Source organism: Artemia franciscana, chromosome 17 (assembly GCF_032884065.1).
Source record: "Artemia franciscana chromosome 17, ASM3288406v1, whole genome shotgun sequence".
NCBI classification, from domain to species: Eukaryota; Metazoa; Arthropoda; class Branchiopoda; order Anostraca; family Artemiidae; genus Artemia; species Artemia franciscana.
In genome coordinates this window covers 25980405-26002856 of record NC_088879.1, presented here as the reverse complement: position 1 = coordinate 26002856, position 22452 = coordinate 25980405, and the positions used below count along the sequence as shown (strand labels likewise).

Genomic DNA, 22452 nt, shown 5'->3' with positions numbered 1-22452 from the left:
CAACATCTTCATGATGATTAACTAGTTGCGCAGCTGTAATTGCTTCCGATTTGGTGTGGTCTTCTTTTTGCTAGCCATGTTAATTATGCAATCGACTTCTCTAGCGTTGAGTTACTTGTAGGTTATTGCCTAAGGTACTTGAAGGAGCAATAAAATCTGAACCGACTAACAAGCCAATACTAATAAATTGTTCTTGGAAATATATTGAAAAACATTACATGTCACCTTATGAGTTAACAAATAAATGAAATGAGTCTTATCCTATTAATACTTCCGACCACACCCATTGAATTTATGAATTATTTGTCCGGTGTAGGAATTGAACGGGAGACCTGACGTTTTCAAAGAACAATGTGTTAGCCATCTAAACCAACAAGTCAAGGATATTCTTATGTTCATATAAATAAATACTAAGCAGTAGGCTTCATGCATTTGCTATGCCGTTGAATTGTATGTGCATTTATGTCATGTATCATCATTAGCTTTTAAAACATGCCTCCCTACTAGGCACTCTTGAACTTTTGAAATTAATCCAACGAATATTTTTGAGCCTGTACCTTCAAGGGGTGATAAAGAGTAATGTGAAAACAAAAAAGCATAAAAACTACCTTTGGGTGGCTTACGAGCCTAGCGCTTGAGGCGAATCTTCATTATCTCTGAATTGTTTTTTCTTAAAGATTTTTGTCAACTTTTTTTCCATGACTTAAAATTTTGGTGAACATGGTTTTTGTATTTCTATACGTGGCTACCCCCGTGGTACTATATGGTTGGTTATCAACAGTATGTTCTTAGATATGCATTCTAATCAATAGGTTTCAAGGACATACTATGCCATTGAATTGAATGTGTTTGTACATCATGTAACATCATCATCATCATAACAACATCATCAGCTTTAAAAAACAGCCCCCTTCCTACTTGCCATTCTTGAACTTTGGATTGAAACCAGGGAATATTTTTGAACCTGGACCTTCAGGGGCAATAACGGGTAACACGAAATCTAGAAAATGCAAAATTTAAATTTACTTCAGGTGGCTTACAAGCTTAGCCCTTGAGGCGAACTTTAATTATATTCATTCTGAACATTCTTTTTAACTTATTTTCTTAAGTCTCAAATTGGCATGCAATCTTTGATGAATATATTTTTTGATTTTTGTATGCAGTCGCCCCTTTGGTACTCTATGGTAGGTCATGGACAGTACTAGGTTTATTGTATATTTTCGATGAATTTTAGTTGTGTACTCGAAGGATAGACACATACATCTTATCTTAGAATAGTGAAGATGCAATATTTTAAGAAAGTGTGTGTTCATGATACAGTTATCCTAGTATGGGATGCTGACAAAGAGAAATATTTGAACTATGAAACAAGCATCAATGGGGTCTTATTAGAAATGTATATGTGTGTTGTCATGACAGTGAGGAGTTAAATTCCTTTGCGATGCTCAAGAATTTCCATTGTGAAAATGGTGGATATATCATAGCGAGATATCCAGAGACGATATTGCTCAAAAGGAATGCAAATATCAAACTTTGAATTGATCACAAAGCCCAACTTCTTGCTAATACTGTTGTTTACATGTTACCCATTAATAAATCCTATCACCAAATTTCTGGTATTAGCATTCTACAGAATAAGACATGTGTCCTCTTCTATCGATATCATAAGCCATATCTATGTGTCGAAATTGCAATCTATGCAAAAATAATGTCGCAATATTAGTGAAACCGCAAGTAAGATTAAAAGGACATTGGTATATAATATAAAAAAGGAATAAAAAGATGTATTTATGAAAAACAAAGCACCTGCAAATGTTACTAGTACTGTCGTGGGTTTACCGATAGATGCAGTCAATGAATCCAATAATATCAATCATGAAATATTTGATGAGGTTTTAGCTCAAACCATGCTAAAAGTCTTGTATGACCCAGAAATGGAATAATTGACATCTGAATGGAAATTCAGACATTACATTTCGACACTAAGCTCTCAAAAGATTCTTAGTTCAAAAAATCTTAAGTTCAAAAAAATTATAAGCTCAAAAAATTGTAAATAAAAAATCATTAAGCCCCCCCTCAAATTCTAATCCCCTCCCCCCCACAAAAAAATTAGGTCCAAAAAAATTCCTGTTAACCCATCTCTGACTCTAGTAGACCCAAGACTCTGTTAGCCTGGTTGTAGTACCTATGTCTCTCAAAACTCCTGTTCTTGCGCTTCCAATTTTTGAATAAACATTCTGAAAGTTGGAGTTGCTAGCATACTAAAAATAATGTCACCGTAACGAAGTGATGCAACAATATGTTTTTACTGAAATAATAGCACCTGGAATATCCTCATAACAAAATGAATGTTTTGAATCTATTCCATAAAATACCTCATCATGTTTTCTCTTCGGATATCGCTTATACCATTTCAAGGTCGCAATCGACAATTAACATGGTTTCTCCTACAACCTCATCACAGATTTCATGATTGATATTATTGGATTCATTGACTGTATTTGCTGGTAAACTTATGGTAGTAGTACTAACATTCGCAGGTGCCTTTTTTATAAATTCATAATTATATTCCTTTGTTATATTATCTACCAACGTCCTTTTTATCTTATTTGCGGTTTCACTGTCTATTACGATATTATTTTTACATAGATTGGAGTTTCAGCGTATAGATAGGATATGGTTTATGATATTGATAGAAGAGTGTGTCTGTCTTCTTCTTGTCTTCTTTAGAATATTAATACCAGTTATAAGGTGATAGGATTTACCTAAGGGTAACATGCTACCAGCAGCAGTACCAAGAATTTGGCTTTCGGCATCAGCTAAAAGTTTTATACTCGCATTCTGTTTGAGCACTGTTATCTCTGGAGATCTCACTCTCACACATCCACCACTTGCACGATGGAAACTCTTGGGTACTCAAAAGGTATTTGCCTCTTCATTGTCATGACAATGCACGTATATATTTCCATTAAGATCCCTATCATTGCTTGTTTCATAGTTCAAATATTTTTCCTTGTCAGAATTCAACGCTACGACAACTATGTCATGAACACACACTTTCTGGAAACATTTCATCTTTACTTTTTAAAATAAAGTAAATATGTTTATCTTTCCAGTGCAAAATCAATAAGTCAAGTATTGTCGATAACCAAACACAGGGATGACAGCATAAAAACCAAAAGCTATACTCACCAAAGATTGCACGTCAATTAGAGACGTTAAAATGACGTTAAAAAAATTAAGTTAAAAAAATTTCAAAATCAAAATAATTAAAATTCACCTTAAGGGCTAAGCTTCTAAACAACCCGAAGGCAGTTTTTATGGGTTTTCTAGTTTTTGTTTTGCTCTGTACTACCCCCTGAAAGTCGAGGTTCAAACATATTCAATGGATTCAATCTAAAGTTCAAGAATGGCTAGTAGGGGGGGATTGTTTTTAGAACTAATGATGGTATATCACATATAAACAAATAAAATTCAATGGCATTGCAAGTGCATGAAACCTACTTCTTAGATTGTATTTCTAAGAACATAGTGTTGAGTCCCACGGGAGTGGCCACATAAAAAAATCCAAAAACTATGTTCACCAAAATTGCATGTCATTTTAAGACATTGAAAAAAGTTGAAAAAAAATTTAATTAAAAAGAAAGTTCAGAATCAAAATAATTAAGATTCGCCTCAAGTGCTAAGCTCGTAAACCACCTGAAGGCAGTTTTTATACTTTTTCAAGGTTTCACATTGCTTTTTACCATCCCCTGAATTTCCAGGTTCATAAATATTCCATGGATTAAATTCAAAAGTTCAACAATGGCTAGTGAGAAGGCGTGTTTTTAAAAGGTAATTAAATAAAAAAAACTAATTTTTTTAGCTGAAAGTAAGGAGCGACATTAAAACTTAAAACGAACAGAAATTACTCCGTATATGAAATGGGTTGTCCCCTCCGCAATCCCTCGCTCTTTACGCTAAAGCTTTTAATTGTTTTAAAAAGCAAAATTGTGGCAAAGAGTCAAACTTTAGCGTAAAGAGCGAGGGATTGCGGAGGGGACAACCCATTTCATATACGGAGTAATTTCTGTTCGTTTTAAGTTTTAATGTCGCTCCTTACTTTCAGCTAAAAAAAATTAGTTTTTTTTTAATTTAATTTCTTAACGTTTTTGAATTAATGCATGTTTGGTTTTGGCTCTCCGCACATAAATTATTAAAATGAAATTTGTAAATTAACTCTTTTTTTGGCTAAATGGCTTTCTCTTAGTTTTGATCAGACGATTTTGAGAAATAAGTGGTGGAGAAGGAGGTCTAGTTGCCCTCCAATTTTTCGGCTACTTAAAAAGGCAACTAGAACTTTTAATTCTTAACGAACGTTTTTATTAGTAAAAATATACGTAACTTAAGAATTAACTTACGTAACAAACTTTAAATATCTTATATTTTTATTATGTATACGAGGGGGTTTGTACCCTCGTTAATACGTCGCTCTTTACACTAAATCGTAAGTTTTGTCCCAATTCTTTAAAAATGACCCCTGAATCAGAAAGGCCGTAGAATAAATAGTTGAAATTACTGAAAATACTTTAGCATAAAGAGCGAGGTATTTATCTCCTCCTAAATACCTCGCTCTTTATGCTAAAGTATTTTTAGAACCTCTCATATGCGTAATAATCTCTGTTCGTTTTAAGTTTCAATGCTACTCCTTCCTTTCATTTGAAAAAACGTTTTCATGTTTATTTTTCATTGTTTTATTATAGTAATGCTAGAAAATCCTGTGCACTTTTCATTGAATTTTTCTTCCCCCATGACGAATTCCTCCAAGGAATGATCCTCCAACATCATCCCCTCCCCTCAGCCCCACCCCCAAACAAAATAAAATCCCCCTGAAAACGTCTGTACATTTCCCAATAACCATTACTATATGTAAACACTGGTCAAAGTTTGTAACTTGCAGCCCCTCCCCCAGGTATTGTGGGGGAGTAAGTCATCCCCAAAGACATAGTTATTATGGTTTTCGACTATGTTGAACAAAATGGCTATCTCAAAACTTTGATCCTTTGACTTTGGGAAAAAAGAGCTTGGGAGGGGGCCTAGATGCCCTCCAATTTTTTTGGTCACTTAAAAAGGGCACTAGAACTTTTCATTTCCGTTAGAATGAGCCCTCTTGCGACATTCTAGGACTACTTGATCGATACGATCAATGCTGGAAAAAAAGGATTTCCCAGGGATCGACCCTGGGAAAAAAACAACAAACAAACAAATAAACACGCACCCGTGATTTGTCTTCTGGCAAAAAATACAAAATTCCACATTTTTGTAGATAGGAGCATGAAACTTCTACACAGTAGGGTTCTCTGATACGCTGAATCTGACAGTGTCATTTTCGTTAAGATTCTACGACTTTTAGGGGGTGTTTCCCCCTATTTTCTTAAATAATGAAAATTTTCTCAGGCTTGTAACTTTTGATGGGTAAGACTAAACTTGATGAAACTTATATATTTAAAATCAGCATTAAAATGCAATTCTTTTGATGTAGCTATTGATATCAAACTTCAATTTTTTAGAGTTTCGGTTACTATTGAGCCGGGTATGATACATGATAAACATACACATACAATTCAATAGCATAGAAAGTGCATGAAACTTATTTTTTACCGTTGAGGATCTTAGGTCTTACGTTCAATTCCTACACAGGACAAATAATTCATAAGTTTATGGGTGTGTTCGGAAGTATTAATAGGATGCGACTCATTTCATTTGATTATTAATTCATAAGGTGATATGTGATGATTTTGTCAATTTATTTCCAAGAATGATTTATTAGCATTGACTTGCTAGTTCAGCTGGCTAGCATGTCATTCCTAAATACTTAGGACCCTCTAGCCCAAAGCCTATCCAACTTAAATACCTCCAGAATCATCGGGAAATGCTAGAGATCATCTTAGATCATTACGTAATATATTTCGCAATAGCGTGAAGAAGTACCAAGAAAATATAACTGGCTTGTCTAGGTTTGTTCAGAGTTCATTGTTCCTCAAGAGAAATCACCATTACTGGGCTTGTTCGGATCTCATAGGTTTTTGAGCACACCATTAACATCGCCTTGTCCGGTTTGTTCGGAGTTAGTTGCTCCGTCAAGTATCTTGGGCAATAACCTACAAGTAACTCAAGACTAGAGAAATTGATTTCGCAATTAACATGGCAAGCAAAAAAAGACCACTTCCAGTCAGAATTAATTACGGTTGTGCAATTAATTAATCAACATGAAGTTGTTGTGAAACGGATTGTGTAAGAGTTCATTGATCCTCAAGAATACTTTAGTGCTATATCATTGCACAACTTGCACTCAAGGCCAGAGAAATCAGTTTCGTAAGAGTTCATTGATCCTTAAGAGTGCCTTGGCGATTTACCTTGACAAAGAGTCCATTGATCCTCAAGAATGACTTTGGGCTTTATCATTCAACAGCTTACACTCAAGGCCAGAGAAATCAGCTACGGATAAGTTCAGTGATCCTCAAGAGTGCCTTAGGGCATGGCCTTGATAAAGAGTTCATTGATTCTCAAGAGTGCTTTAGGGAATGGCCTTGACAAGCGACGGAATACTTGAAAGGGGTAGACCACCGGTGTAATTCATTATAAACAATCTACTCGTATTCATTCTCATCGAAATCCTTTTTAGAGATCTGTTACTATTGGGCCGAGTCGCTCCTTGCTTACATTTTTATATATTTCCCAAGTATTTTTCCATTTGTTCATTTTGTCACAATTGATTCAGTTTATGGGTAGTCGGGGTGAAACAAAAGGTTTCTTCTCGTTTCGATTGCGTGACTTGGCTAAATCTATGAGAAATATATAATTTTGGCTATAATTTCGCACATTAGGGTGAGGGGGGTAGAGTGCAGCTGAAGTCAAAATGTTTTAGCTACAACTCTTCTGCATATTATGAACCAAGATTTGTTTTCTTAACGTGTTTCCTTCTCTACAGCTCCTATTCCTGCCTTATGCCCGTTTTTTAATAGCTCCAATGTCCTTTTGTCCCGATTTTAGAAAATTTAAGGCTGGATTGAAATAAACTTTGACCTATAATTCATATTAATGCTATAGTCAACTAACGATAAATTTGTTTGGGATTTTCTAGTTCTACTGAATAGCACTACTATGTCAACGGTGTTAGTCAATCCTGTTTTAGTTTATTATTTTTACTAGTTTTGATTCTCACATTTTAATGTAAGTATATATATATATATATATATATATATATATATATATATATATATATATATATATATATATATATATATATATATAGTTCGAGATATTTTCTTTCTCGTATTGTGCTGAAGATGGCCCTTGGACATAGGGCCGAAATATCCACAGATTTGATTCCCTATTGTTTCTACTTTGTGTTTGTTTGTTATGGTGTTAGTAGCACTTGGTGTTTTGTCAAACCAATCTCAGATCGGAAAATTTGATTCTCTTATCTGTTTTTCATACTCCATGGTCTACTCTTTGGTTTGTTATAGTTTGATGGAGAAATACTCTAAAGCAATTTGATAATTCCAGAATGTTTAGAATACAATCTGAGAAATTAAAAATGTACATACTGAACATACTCGTTTGTAAAAAGTTCATTTACAATATTATGTTGATAAACTGGGTATGTCAGCTCCACTCGCATTCACCTGGGTATTGGCGGGTCTGACCTATTTCGTGTCAGTGGAAAAATTTTGATTAGCGCCTTGTCACCTACAAAATTGCCAGTCCGAATCTTAATAAAATTTTCATTTATTAATAAAATCATTTTCAATTTGTTATTTAATTAATAATTCATTTTTAGTTATTTATTAGTTAATTTAAATTGCAACTATTTAACTATTATTATTTATTTTAAGTATTATTATTGAATTGTTTTCATTTAATTATTCCCCAATTTATTTTATTTATAAGTTAAAAATACAAATATTTTGATTTCTTAACTGTTCCCTCTGCTTTATTTTAATAAAATAAAATTACAAATGAATAATACAGTTAGCTTATTTATTTGAAATTTTGCGCTCCTAAAATTCTTCACCCCTAAGATTTCTGCACACAGCTAAAGCCCCTTCTGCCCCCTCCTCCTCCACCTTCTGAAGCGCCTCTGTATAGGGGGAGACCTATCGATCCGTATAACCCTCTCTGAATTTTAAGATGATTAAGATAGTTTCCATATTTCGCATAATGTTTCTGTTTTTAAATTTTTTCGAATCTTTGAACTCCCCACCCGGAAAGGGTTGACCACTCTGAAATAAATCTGTGCATACGTGCCTGATTTGTAACATTTTTTCTGTGCTTTAGTTGGAAAGTAATTGTTTCACCAAACTCTGCCTTTCAAAAATTGTGAATTTCGCTTATTGAAACATAACTGCTACAAATTTCAAAAAAACAGTGTCAAGTCCTTATTTATTGTGCTTCTTCAGATGCATCCCCTTCTTTGCTTTCAAAGACAGAAGGTCTTTTCAGCAACTTTCTGTTAATGTGTTTCTCTTTTGTAGATAAAAAGACTTAAACAATGATGCTATGGAAACGGTTAATTCTCTTTTGAGCTTCAAAGCAACCAAAATAACAAAACAAACAATAGAAACACAAATTTATTGATTCCCTTTTTATAGATCATAAAAAGATTGGATATTGTTGAACTGTATTTCACTCGTAACACATTTTGGTATTTTCAAAAAAAATATTCTTTTTTCATGGAAAAATTTCATCCCAGTTACTGAATATTTTGTTTATGTTGAAAGATAGCAAATCGCATCTTCTTTTTTCCCTGAACCTAGCCGAAAAAAAGAAATGTTATAAAATAAATAGGAATTAATGTCAGTAGGATAAGTGATAATGATAGTCGACACTTGAGTATCAATAGAAAGCCCTGTCTACCCTAAACCACTAGTATAGATTATTCTATACTGGAATTTGCTCGTTGGGAGGAGGGGTGTCTTCCTGTCACAAGAAGTCCCATGTTACGATTATATTTAAACCAATTGAATTGTAAAAAGAAGAAGAAAATCATTCATTCGGCTTATAACCGTTTGCCAGCAAGGAAAAAAAAATCGCTCACTCCTTAGATAAACATAATCTTTGCTAATAACAAGATATAATGAGCAGATTAACTATGATTAACACTGGCAATAACCAGAAAAACTTGAAGAGTTGTTAAGGCCCGTCAAAAGTCTTATGGTGATAAACAATTAAGCATGTCCGTGTAGGGAAAATTCTGGAATCTAAACCCTCTTTGTCTATAATTCTTAAAATTTATTTCATTACTCCTTGTAATATGTTTATAACTTTCTTATTTTGGTGCTTTGGTAATTTCGCTCCCTTCCAAGTGTGACCCACCTCGAATGGAATTCCTGCCTACATGTCTCAAAAAAGAGCCTATTGCTTTTTAACAGAAGAGCTGAGAACTGAAAAGAGTGGCAGACCTATGATCAATGGTGGCCGGAATCAGGATTTAAACTGAGTAAATGTGTTTCCTGGAGGTTTAACCTACCACTTGATCTATCAAGACCTGAAAGTCAAGTTTGAAATGAGTACCACGTGCATTATATAAGTAACACTATCTATGAAAACTAACCAAGAAAATTTTTGATTAATTTCCCTTCCTTTTAAGTAATAGTTAACTTTTTTGCACAAAAGAAATTTCTTATTTGACTTATTGCTTAAAGCTATTATTTTTGGATGTATAAATAAATACTTATATGCTCTTTAGATCTAATTTAGTTTTTTTAATAGTTCATAGAAAACAGAAAATATTATTTATAAGTGGCTTTACTACTCTTTTAAGCGTAAAGCCATTTTTCTAAAGCCCTAGCTTTTAGCAGTAAGAGTTTTGGCGAGGTCATCGAAAGCACCCAACGAAGATGCTTCAATTCGATTGAATTTAAAAAGCAATTGGTGCTTAATAAACAGATTTAGCCTTCACACTCCAGATACTTTATATTTCTTATTTGGATAAGCTCAGGTCATTCCCATGTGAAATATTGATTTTTTAATGGATAAAATCAACCAAAAGTCTAATACTTCAAAGACAGAATGCACTCAACAAAAATGAGATAGTTGATGAGCACCCACAGTAAAGTTTTACCTCAATGAAAGATCAAAAATCTGCAAAAATAAAAACTCCTACTGGCTCTGATAAAAATGTCTACTGGCTTTGATAAGGTAACATAAAATGTTAATATTTGGATTCCAGTCTATGTACTCTTCAAGGCATTTGAAAATAATGATAAGGCATATGCATATCCAACAATTTCATTATGATGACGTCTGATCCTGCAACAAAGCCTTAGAAAACTGAAAACACTCTAACTTTTCCTCCATTTGATAGGTGTTAAACTTTAAATCTTTGTTCTTTCAGAGGTGTTTTCATTTAAGAAGTCTGTATTTTGTTTCCAGCCTAAAAGTAGAATTGCAGTTTATTTACTCAAGTCCCGAAGCAATTACTGTTTTCCAAGAATTATTCCCGATTCTGCCCACTCATCTTTCGAGTCTATTTTCCCGGCTCTGTTTGCCCATCGCCTAGTGAATCCATTTAACTTTTATTTGTCCGGGTGTTATTGTTTTTATGCTTTATCCTTGCAAAACACCAGTCTTCGATTTGTCTTGCTATGCTTCCCATTTGATGTATCTTGGAACGAAGGATTTATGTTGTTTTGTTTACAATAGAAAATGGCTCTGAGAAACAGGGGGGAAAAAATTAAAGTTTTCTCTCGAAGCTCTCTAATATTCTCCGGATGTTTTATGTTTCTGTTTTATTTACGTTATCCTTGCTTTGGTAGTAATTGAAAAGTAATAATTGTATAAGACAGATAACAAAACACAGATCAAAGACTACTTATTGATAATGAAGGTCAGTGGTGGTGTAGCAAGTTTTCAGAATGGGAATGGCTGGTTTAGTATTGAATTTCTTTCTAAAAAGAAGGAAACTAACCTATTCCAAAAATATAATGGTTTTGATGATTAAAATTGATAATTGGATTTATTTTTGTTTGAAATTTCTTGCTTAAAATAGGGAATGGCCCTGGGGAAAAAAGAGAAAAATTGAAGTTTTCTCTGGAAGCTTTCTAATATTCTCCGGATGTTTTAGGTTTCTGTTTTATTTATGGTATTTCTGCTTTGGTAGTAAGTGAAAAGCAATAGTGGTAAAAGAAGAATAACAAAATATAGACCAAAAACTACTTTTCATGGTTAGCGCAATAGCCCTTCCTAATTAGAAAGCGACGTGGGCAAAACTACATTAGTAATTTTTTTTTTTAAGACCAGAGAACTTTGAATTGAAGGAGATGTGGTAGAAACTTCGAAAAAGGCTCATTCGATTGAAAACGGAAATGGCTAGTGCTCTTTTTAAAATTCAAAAGTGATTAGAGGGAAACTAACCCCTCTCCAACGCCCTCCATTTCCCAAACGCATGGAATCAAAATTTTGAGATTAGCCATCATGTTCAGCGTAGTTGAAAGGCCTGGATATTATGTCTTTGAGGATGACAGCCTTCAGCACAAGGGTTGTTAGTTATGTCCAGAGGGGATATAAGGTTTTTATGGAAAGGGTGGTTGTATAAACTCTGAAGGGGGCTCATTGGATTGGAAATAAGATGTTTAAAATTCCCTTTTTAAGAGTCAAAGTGACCGAGGGCAGCCAACCCTCTCCCCTCCCTACGTCATATTTTCCACAAATGCATCCGATATAAATTTTGAGATAGCCATTTGTTTAAAAAGAGTTCAAAGATCATATAATAAGGCCTTTGGGGTGGACAGAATCCCCAGGGTCTATTGGTAAGAGCTGTAATTTATGCCCCAGTGGTAAATGAGGTTTTTAAGGAAGAGGTGATCATGTGAATTTTAGAAGAGGCTCATTTGATTCGAAATGTATAGTTCTAGTTCAATTTTAAGAGTCAATCATGATGGAGAGCAGCTAGCTCCCTCCCTGACATCCTCTTTTCCCAAAAAGCATTAAATTGATAATTGTGAGATACCCATTTCGTTACCGATAGTCTAAAAATCATAAAACAATGTCTTCAGGGTGGACGCAATCCCCAAGAGCCCGTGGGCAAGGGCTGTAAGTTATGCCCGGGGCATATAATGTTTTTATGGAACGGGTAGTCGTATAAACTTTGGATCGGGCAGAGCTCATTTAATTGAAATTTGGGATTTTATTGTCCTTTTTAAGAGTCAAAAGGGAAAAGAGGACAAGTACCCCCCCCCCCCCCCCGAGCCTGTCATTTCCCTAAGCATATTCAATCAAAATTTTGAGAGAGCTATTTTTTCAGCATTGTTGAAAGGTCCAAGAATTATGTCTATGGGGATGTCAACCTCCCCATAGTCCTCAAAACAAGGCCTGTAAGCTAGGCAATTCGTTCATTGTTTACACATAGTATATGTTATTAAGAAAGGTATGCATGTTTGAACTTTACTTTCCAAGAAGAGAAAGGATATTCAGGTGAGTCTTTCAGAGAGTGTTGAGGGGAATGTTGAACTATATCAAAATACGTTACGGATTTTCAAAAGGGTGCAACACAGGAATAACTGAGTATATTAATTTGGAAAATCCACTAAATGACAAAAAACGCAATCTTTCCATGCTAAGAGCACTACTGCAACTACCACCACCACTACTACCACATTATTGTTTTAATTTATTCCCATTTGCGAAGTTTGAGCACCCAATAAAAACTATTCCACAATAAAAATAAAAAGAACAAAGTTCTCTAACGGAATTACATTCATCATTAATTCCATCATCAGCAAGTTCCAAATGGTACTAAAAACGGCACTTCTGGTGCCATGTCTCAAGTGGAAAGGCTGGGGTAGTGGCTATGAGAACTTATTAGAGCGACGTTTAATGGCTCCTTTGAAAGCTATTGCGATTACCTATGTGATGCTTATCAATTCTACCATCCGTAAGTGTGATATAGCATTAAAAACAACACTTTTGGTACCACTTCTAAAATAGAAAAACCTGGAAGAAATGTTATCATCATTGTAATGATTATGGTCCAAAACCCTTAACCGGAGGTTTGCAAGAACGCCTCTCGTATGTTCCTCCTCCATGCCCCCTTAATTAGCTACACAATTAAGGTACAAACACTAGTATATCAAATTAGACTATTAGAGACGTGGCTTTATTAGTACAACGTCGGGCATCAAATTAGAGTGTCTTGCGTTCGATTCTTGCTTGAGTTTGCTTTTTCAATCACGGTTTTGTCCCATCTATGTGATCATTTTCAGATAATTTCACTGTTTTGTAAACGTGATACGCTCATTTTTTAAAGCATATCCCGGGACGGTATTTTGTCAAGCATTTTTATTCAAAAGGGAATAGAGGTCATCCAGTCCATGATTAGGAACAACATTACTATTAGATCACTAAATCAATCCTAAAAACGAATGGCGCAATTTTATCAAAACCCTGTGGGGGGAGGTCAAAGTTGGAGACAATTTTCTCAAATCAAATGAAAATGAAAGAGAAAACTGAAAAATGAGCCACATAGCAATAAAAAAGGAAAAGATGTACTAAAGAAAATGACCCGTTTCAGTGGATGCTTGAATTATGCAGGCCTATCTTATTTTGGGCAACATTTTTTGGAGAAACTAAGTTTCAGCAGGGGGAGATCTGGGAGGAGCAGTTGTCCCCTCTGCCCCAGAGCAAATTACACCCCTCATTCCAACTCCTTGCCACTTAGTGGTTGGAGAAGTGTAGGCATGTGGTTCTGGAAGCTCTGGAAGAAAAACTCGAAGTTGTTTATTAAAGAATGATTACTTATTATTATAATTACTTATTCAAATTATTTACTTGACAATTCCACCTTAATATTTTTTCCATACGTAAGATTGTGTATCCAATGAAGAAGAAAGACAAATGAAAACATTTCTGTAGGAGAATTCAGGTAATTCGTCCCAAAATTTTTGAAATGAAAACAAACTTAGTTTATAATACCATTTATCGTTCCTACACAAAAAATTATCTTTTTTTGAAATTTTGATTCATTTCTAAGTGCTGAGTGGCTTTTCTATATAGGGACAGGCCAAATAACTCCCTAAGCCTAAAGGCACATTTCTCTTTAGCTAGCAAAATTTTCCACAAGCATGTTGATATGCAAACCTGTCCGCTTAGTTAACCTTTTGTGTCAATTAAATAAAAAAAACAAGTTTTTTTTAACTGAAAGTAAGGAGCGACATTAAAACTTAAAACGAACAGAAATTACTTCGTATATGAAAGAGGCTGCTTCCTCATCAACGCCCCGCTCTTTACGCTAAAGTTTGACTCTGTCTCTCAATTCTTCTTTTTAAAACAGTAAAAAACTTTAGCGTAAAGAGCGGGGCGTTGATGAGGAAGCAGCCTCTTTCATATACGAAGTAATTTCTGTTCGTTTTAAGTTTTAATGTCGCTCCTTACTTTCAGTTAAAAAAACTTGTTTTTTTTATTTAATTTCTGAACGTTTTTGAATCAATGCATGTTTTGATTTTGGCTCTCCGCAGAGGAATAATTAAAACGAAATTTGCATTTTTTTTTTCTTTTTGGCTAAATGGCTTTCTCATAATTTTGATCGAATGATTTTGAGAAAAAAAGAGCGGGGGAGGAAGCCTAGTTGCCCTCCGATTTTTTGGTTAATTAAAAAGGCAACTAGAACTTTTAATTTTTTTACGAATATTTTTGTTAGTAAAAGATTTACGTAACTTATAAATTAGCTTACGTAAAGAACTTTTGTATTCTCATATTTTTATTACATATATGAGGGGGTTCGCCCCCTTGTCAGATCCTCGCTCTTTACACTAAAGCTTAAATTTTGTCCCAATTCATTAAGAATGACCCCAGAATCACAAAAGCCGTAGAATAAATAGTTGAAATTACTAAAAATACTTTAACGTAAAGAGCGAGGTATTAGGAGGAGGTGAGCCCCTCAAATGGGTAATAATTTCTGTTTGTTTTAAGTTTTAATGCTGTTCCTTACTTCCAGCTGAAAGAACTTTTTCATATTTATTTTTTCATTGTGTTTTTAAATAATGCTAGTAAATCCTGCGCTCCCTTCATGGAGATTTTCTTCCCCCATGACAAATTATCGATGGAAAGCTCCCCCAGCATATCCCCCTCTTCTCAACCCCTCCTCCAACCAAAAGAATCTTCCTGAAAACGCCTGTACACTTCCCAATAACCATTACTATATGTAAGCATTGGTCAAAGTTTGTAACTTGTTGCCCCTCCCATGGGGACTGTGGGGGAGTAAGTCGTCCCCAAAGACATAGTTATAAGGTTTTTCGACTACGTTGAACAAAATGGCTATCTCAGAATTTTGATCCGTTGACTTTGGTAAAATAATTAGCGTGGGAGGGGGCCTAGGTGCCCTCCAATTTTTTTGGTCACTTAAAAAGGGCACTAGAACTTTTCATTTCCGTTAGAATGAGCCCTCTTGCAACATTCTAGGACAACTGGGTCGATACGATCACCCCTGGGAAAAAAAAAACAAAAAAACAAATAAACACGCATCCGTGATCTGCCTTCTGGCAAAAAATACAAAATTCCACATTTTTGTAGATAGGAGCTTGAAACTTTTACAGTAGGGTTCTCTGATACGCTGAATCTGATGGTGTGATTTTCGTTAAGATTCTATGACTTCTAGGGGGCGTTTCCCCCTATTTTCTAAACTAACGCAAATTTTCTCAGGCTCGTAACTTTTGATGGGCAAGACTAAACTTGATGAAACTTATATATTTAAAATCAGCATTAAAATGCGATTCTTTTGATGTAGGTATTGGTATCAAAATTCCATTTTTTAGAGTTTTGGTTACTATTGAGCCGGGTCGCTCCTTACTTCGTTACCACGAACTGTTTGAAAACTACTGACCTAGAGCTAATCTTTTTTAAGTGCAACTAAATTTAATTTTTTTAAACAAACAATTAAAGATCTACTTCTTGTTTAAAAAAAGAAAATTTACAAAGAGAAACGAAACTATGTTTTGACTTCTCTTTCCACTCTAAACTTATTTTTCCTTCAATTTTTTACGGCTTCTTCCCTCAGCTCTTTAATAAGGGTTGAGGTGCTTTATCTCCCCTAGATTTGAAGGGACTAGAAATTATGTAAAATAATAAGTTTTTAACTTAAACTAAAGAGCGAAATTAAAACTTAAAACAAACAGAAATTATTTCTTATAAATAAAAAAAAAATCATGGCAGTGTTGCTTCTAAATGAAATTTTAATCAAAAACGAGCAAAGATTAATTTGAAAAACAAAGTTTTTCCAAAGGAAGTTAAGAGAAAAGTTGAAACTAAAAATGAACAAAAATTATTACTTCCCAGCCTATCTAAGATATATCAATAAAACTAGTGTATATAAATCAACTGGTGACATTTCCCTATGTTTGTAGGATTACAGAAAACTAGCGCCTCACTGAAAACACAAAACAATATAGGAGTTTTGGTACAGTAAATATAAACAACTTAGGACACTTTTATCAGTATAAAAGTACAGAATTTTTAGATTGTCGCTTTTTTTCATTTAACTTGGCTTCACTTCTGCACAATGAGTTCACTTCAATGATTGAATGTCGTTTTAGATCTGAAAAGGAAATTTCATGATTTTTTTCTAGACAAGTTTGAAGTCAAGGAATCTTATTAGTATTAAGACTACAGAGTCGCCTTGGAATTTGTATCACAACTTGAAATTTTCCGTTTTTTAGAGAAATAGCTGGATTTCCTTAGTTGATATGTTCTTCATTTCGAGTGATACTAGGTGAAACCAAGATGCTACCTCACAAATCAATCCATTATTTTGTATGCTGTTTAATGAATTTAAACTTATTATTTTTAAGCCGAAGTTTTTAAGATAATTTTAACTTTATACTGAAAGTTACTGATATCGCAGCTCCTTTAAGACTATCAAAAGCGTTATAGATCAGTTTGCTATTGTGAGGCTACGTATTTACTTTTGACCTTTCAATCATTATTCTTGCTTTTTATACTTCGCTTTTGTGTTTCCAGTAAAGCGCTAGTTTTCTGTAATCCTACAAACATAGGGAAATATCACTAGTTGATTTATTTGTACTAGTTTTATTGATATATGTTAGATAGGCTAGGAAGTAATAATTTTTGTTCGTTTGAGTTTCAACTTCGCTCTTTACTTCCCTCGGAAAAACCTTTTTTTTAATTAGTTACGAAAAAAAGTCTTATTACTTGTATCTACATGCTGCAGATTGAATCAAGAAAAATTCAGTCAAATAAAAAAATGGTTTATTTCCAGACGTTTTTATGCTAAGTAAAGCAGAAACGCTATCATAAAGTATTCTTTTCTTTAAATCTACGTATAAGGAGATATAGGAAGGGAAATTCTCCTTTTCTCTAACTAACCATCTAAGGACTTGAAAATTTATGAAATATTGAACATTTGGACAAAAAACAGTTTTTGTCAAACATATGATCACCCCCTCCCTCTAGACGATACTATGATATCCCTTCTAAAGGTGTAGTTCTGTGCTTTTTGTATTCCTTTTTTCGCATAGCCAGTAATCCTCTAATGCTCTGTTTGCACCACTTCCATAAACAATCCACTGATAATTGTTTATTTCTCAGACAAGTCAATAAAACGGATTATCAAACATAATTTCATGTTTCTTTTTGTGTGAAGCTTCGATGATAGAAGTTTGCTGACCATAATATTGTGCTCAGAGCAAGTCATCCGGTAACTTGGTGCCTTTCATCGCTTGAATTTTTTGTCTCGGTTGTTTACAGAAGCTTTGCCTAGCAGAAACTTTCAAGTCCAAACAGAACTGAGAATTGCATTTTTCATTGTTTGCACGTTCGCAAGTCCGGGAAAGTAGAAACAAACTGAAACCGTGGTCATTCGTCCGTGGCGACATCTTATGTCAGAGGTGACTTTCAAAAATGAAAGGCTTGGCTGACCGAAACTTTGATTTGTTTCCGGTTAAGGAAATTGATAAATTGTCCCTATGCAAAAAAAGGCCAAGATGGAAGTTCTGGTTGCAAACAATGGGATATCACTCGAGAAACCAGGTTTTCATAAGCCTTAAAGTTGAAATTCGTAAAGGTTACATTGTGTTCACATAGAAAAAAAGATTAGTGATAGACACTATTAGTGACTGTATCAACGAGAAAGCTTTGATCCCTGTTCTTTATTTTTAATCATTCTATTATTAATTAATTAATCTTTAGTTATTTCTGTCTCCCATATTGGTTTCTGTTGTTCGAAAGTAAAAAAGAAGTGATTTTTTTAAATTCCATTAATCGCTTGAAAAAGTGGATACAATTGGTAAAGTTAGCTTATAAATTACCATGGTAAGTGAAAGTAAATGCCGAGCTATCTAACAATCGTACAATTGGTCACTAGGGTAGCATAGGGAATGTAATTCCAAGATAATCAATTCAAAATGTCTTAAACGTAGACACTAAGAAAGATTCGGTTATACAGCGGATTGAACAGCCATAACTTAAATGTGGCGCCTGATTTAAAATTTAACAAAAAAAAAAAACACTAAATCCTTCAGTGGATGTATTTTTATGGATAGTTGGATAGATGGCAGCGTATTTACCGCAATGGCGTGAATGACAGAAGTTGATGATCCTATTAGTTTAAAAGAGTCTAGCTGGAACATCTGAGGATTTAGAAGCCATCTTGACTATATGCAGACTTGAAAAGGCAGATAGTATTACCTGGCGTTTGTAACACTTTGACATAATTGACCATAGTTTCTAATGCAGACAAATCTCGCCTCCAATTTATTTCTGGCCTCCTTTCTCTACTTTCTGCTTCCAACGACTACGAGGCGAAAGAATAATGGTTGTTTCTGTTCTCAAATACTTCATGCATTATCGACTAATAGTTTGTACATCTCTAACCATTCAGCTGTGGTCTACTTTTCCCCGTGGTTGTTATTATTGTCTCTTTTAGGTATATATAGGGGGGGGGGATGCTAAAAGTCGTTACAACAGGTTCTAAAGACATCATTTATATGTATATATTGTAAATGGAGGCAGGAGTTTGTCGATGCTTTTTTGCGTAGAGTAACGTTTGTTAATTTTTATAATCATTTTCACCTAAAAAAATAAAAAAGACAATACTATGGACCACACAGTAATGAGGCAAAGAACAGAAAAATAATACAAAATTGCTACACTAGCTTCATAAAAAAAAAACCGTTAACCAACTTCAAGGATGAAAAAATATGGAAAACAGGATCATGCTCAGAGATAAAATTTGAAGTTCTCATATGTAGAACTTCATTAACACCGTTCATTTAAGACCGTAGAAGGTCAAATTTATTCAATAAATTCTTGTTCAGTACCAACTTGGTAAAAAAAAAACCTACGGTATCTAACGTATGCCGAATATAATGCTTTAGAACAAATGGGCAGGACCAAAAAGGAAAAGAATAACTGGGGAACTAAAACTTGGGTGCAAACTGTTAAGACTTTTTAGATTATATTTCTTTATTAGGTGAAGATTTCCCCTATACCATCCTTAAGTTCTTCATTGCTCTATTTATCAGTAGTGAACAAGCAGAAGAAAGTTATCATCTAAATGAAATTACAGCCAATTTACTGAGGAAAGAAAGGAAACCATGCATTTTTGAAATCAAAAGCGCCTACTTGGTCAAAACTAATAAGACATTTAAACCAACACTTTGAACGGTTGAATGATAGACCAATGGAAGCAAGATGTAAGTTAAGAATTGTAAAATTATCAATTGGGTTTGTATGGCTACTGCCCAGTAGAAGAAAATCGAAAGCATGTGTAATGTATTACTAAATAACTCCACAATAAACTCTAACATACTTGCTAACTCCACAATAAAAAAAGAACGTTGCTAGCCTACTCCGCAATAAAATGCTAGAACTGGTAGCGTCCTTAGGCATGAGAGGTAATACGAGTTTAAATATATATTATGAAAAAACAGCTCCTTTGTAAATAGAAATGGAGGCCAACAGCTCAACATCCATTTTACCCCAGCTTTAATACCAGAATACCAATCGACGGAAACTAATAAGTTTGACAAATTGACTCCAGAAAGAGCGAAGCAATGTAGGGCATTAGAATGAACGACATTATATATGAAATTTCAATGAAATCTTTAAGTCTAAGCGTTATTCCTATAAAACTTATCTTCTGCACAAGACTCCAAATATTAGGTTCAGGCGTTACGTATCTTTTAGCTATGAAGACATGTCTTTTTAACTAGCTTTCTTTTGGTATCTTTTCTATTTAAACTAAAACTAGACAAATAAGAAACAAAGATCTGATTCCGCTTTCGATTGTGTTTCTTACGAAACTTCTGACTGAGCAGATATGACAATTATACAGTCAACGGTCGCAATATCACCAGGACTGTCCGTTGAACTTTGCCTTTTTTAATTAATTATACTCTGTTCTTGAGGCAACTAAATCTTACCTATTAAATATCCCTCATCCGTTTTCCACTATTGTTGCTCCAGACGTCAATGAATTGGGGGATCTGTAGTGTTGTTTCGTCTCTTCTTGTTTTTTACACTATATAAACAAAACTAATCCCAGAGCAGGTGTGAAGGTAATCTCTTTTGTTCCTTTTCCCCAAAGGGAGGGAAAGCTAGTTGAAAAGGGAACAGAACTTTATTATCTTAAAGAAATAAAAGTGTATAAACCAAGAGCTATACAGATACAAATATAAGGTGTAAATGAAATTAATTAGATAATGACAAAACCACACACACTTTTAGAGATGACAAAACGGCCATCCAAAACTAAAGGAAATTCTCTGCAAAAATAAGTTTTGAGTAAATGTAGTTTGAAAATCCAATCGTAGTAAGCAGTCTGGAGGATGGAAAGGGATATCTGAGTATTGTGTTTCACGCAATAATAAAAGGAAAATAAAGAAAATGAGATATATAAAGTGCTCGCAAATGTTAAAAAGGGACACAGCACGATTGATAGACTTGTCAAAGAATATGATGTTTGCATTTACGTCTTTGGGTTCTGAGATTCGGAGGAAATCTTGTCGTTAGAAATTGGGAAATTTCTAAGGCCAAGTGGCTAAGAGCGCACATCCACTGACGTTTCAAAATTTCTAGATCCTCATAAAAATTAAAGAAATATTACAGGATAAAAGAGTTTTACTACTTTTGCAGAATGGTCGTTTAGCTAAGTATTTGCCAACGTTCAAATATCACTTTATAAGCAATCTAAAATATAGTTGGGCGACCAAAGGGATTTTAAAAGATTCGGATTTTAAAGGTTACCGAATGATAATCGTGCCTATATCATATTATAATGACTAACATCTAGATTAGATCATGTACGCATAAAGGACATTTTGACCGTGGAATCTTATGATTTCGACAGTTTTTCTCATCATTTATCATATTCTTCATATAGGAATTATTTGAAAAATTACTAGGCTCATTTATTCATTTTTTAAAATAAATATACCCCCCCCCCCACACACACACTGAAATAAATTCCTTCTTATATGTCTGGGTCAAATATTGGTGATAAAAAAAAATCATACGGTACTACAGTGGCCGGGTGTGGTCAACTGCACGAGGATAGTCTACCCAAAAAAGTTTTATATTATCTTATACCCTGTTAAAAAAATATTGTTCCAATTACACTGTAAGTATCGTTTTTTGTTAGGTGGTTTCCTATGACAACATAAACAAAATGTTATATTTGTCCCATTAAGGTCCATGGGGAAACCAATTTAAACACACTCTGATTGGTTTACTAATAAGCCTTTGCTGCTTAGAAACCAGGCTTTGTCCTATTACAAGTCCATCGTCGATATCCTTTTTTATGCTGGCAATCAGTAAAAGTCTTGTCTAATTGTAGCATTCCTTATCTGTATGATGGAATAATAATTGAGTCAGATTTATTTTGTTTAGCCTTATTACATGAATTGATTCCAGTTCTTCTCTTTTGTGGATAAGCTTGTTTTCTTTTTATTTAATTTCCAAGAAATTATTGGACAGCAATTGTTCGGAACAATATAAGCCTGGAATTTTATTGGGGGAGGCTGGTCCCAGACAAAACAATATGTTTTGTATTTTACTTAATATTTTCCTTTTTTACGAATCTTTTATGAATTAGTGAGCCTTTGTTGGGCTGACCCTCCTCGAACTGATGTCACACACTCGGGGTGGATATAGAGCAAAATCTAGGGGCAGCCCAATATGGCGAGGGGCGCCAATAAGCAAAATCTTGGGGGGGATGTGAAAAAAGGTGCCAATAATTGATGAAAGTGACAAATTTATTTTTTCTAAAGAGGGAAAACAGAAAAAAACAAGGAATGGGGTGCCAGAAAAAATCCCTCCTGGATCCGTCAGGGCACAGAATAAAGTTGATTCATCCCTAAAGTGAGCAAACATTAAGCCTCAATGTCGAAAATATATCTCAGCTCAGGAGATTCAGATCAAAGATCAAAACATTCGTGGTAACGAACTGTAAGTAAGGAGCGA

General features: G+C 34.3%; 1 protein-coding gene across 2 annotated transcripts in view; it reads left to right on the top strand.

The window, feature by feature from the left end:
* Nucleotides 1-22452, top strand: part of LOC136038068 (forkhead box protein P1-like) — a 188305-nt gene that overhangs the window by 21652 nt on the left and 144201 nt on the right. The window lies entirely within an intron of this gene.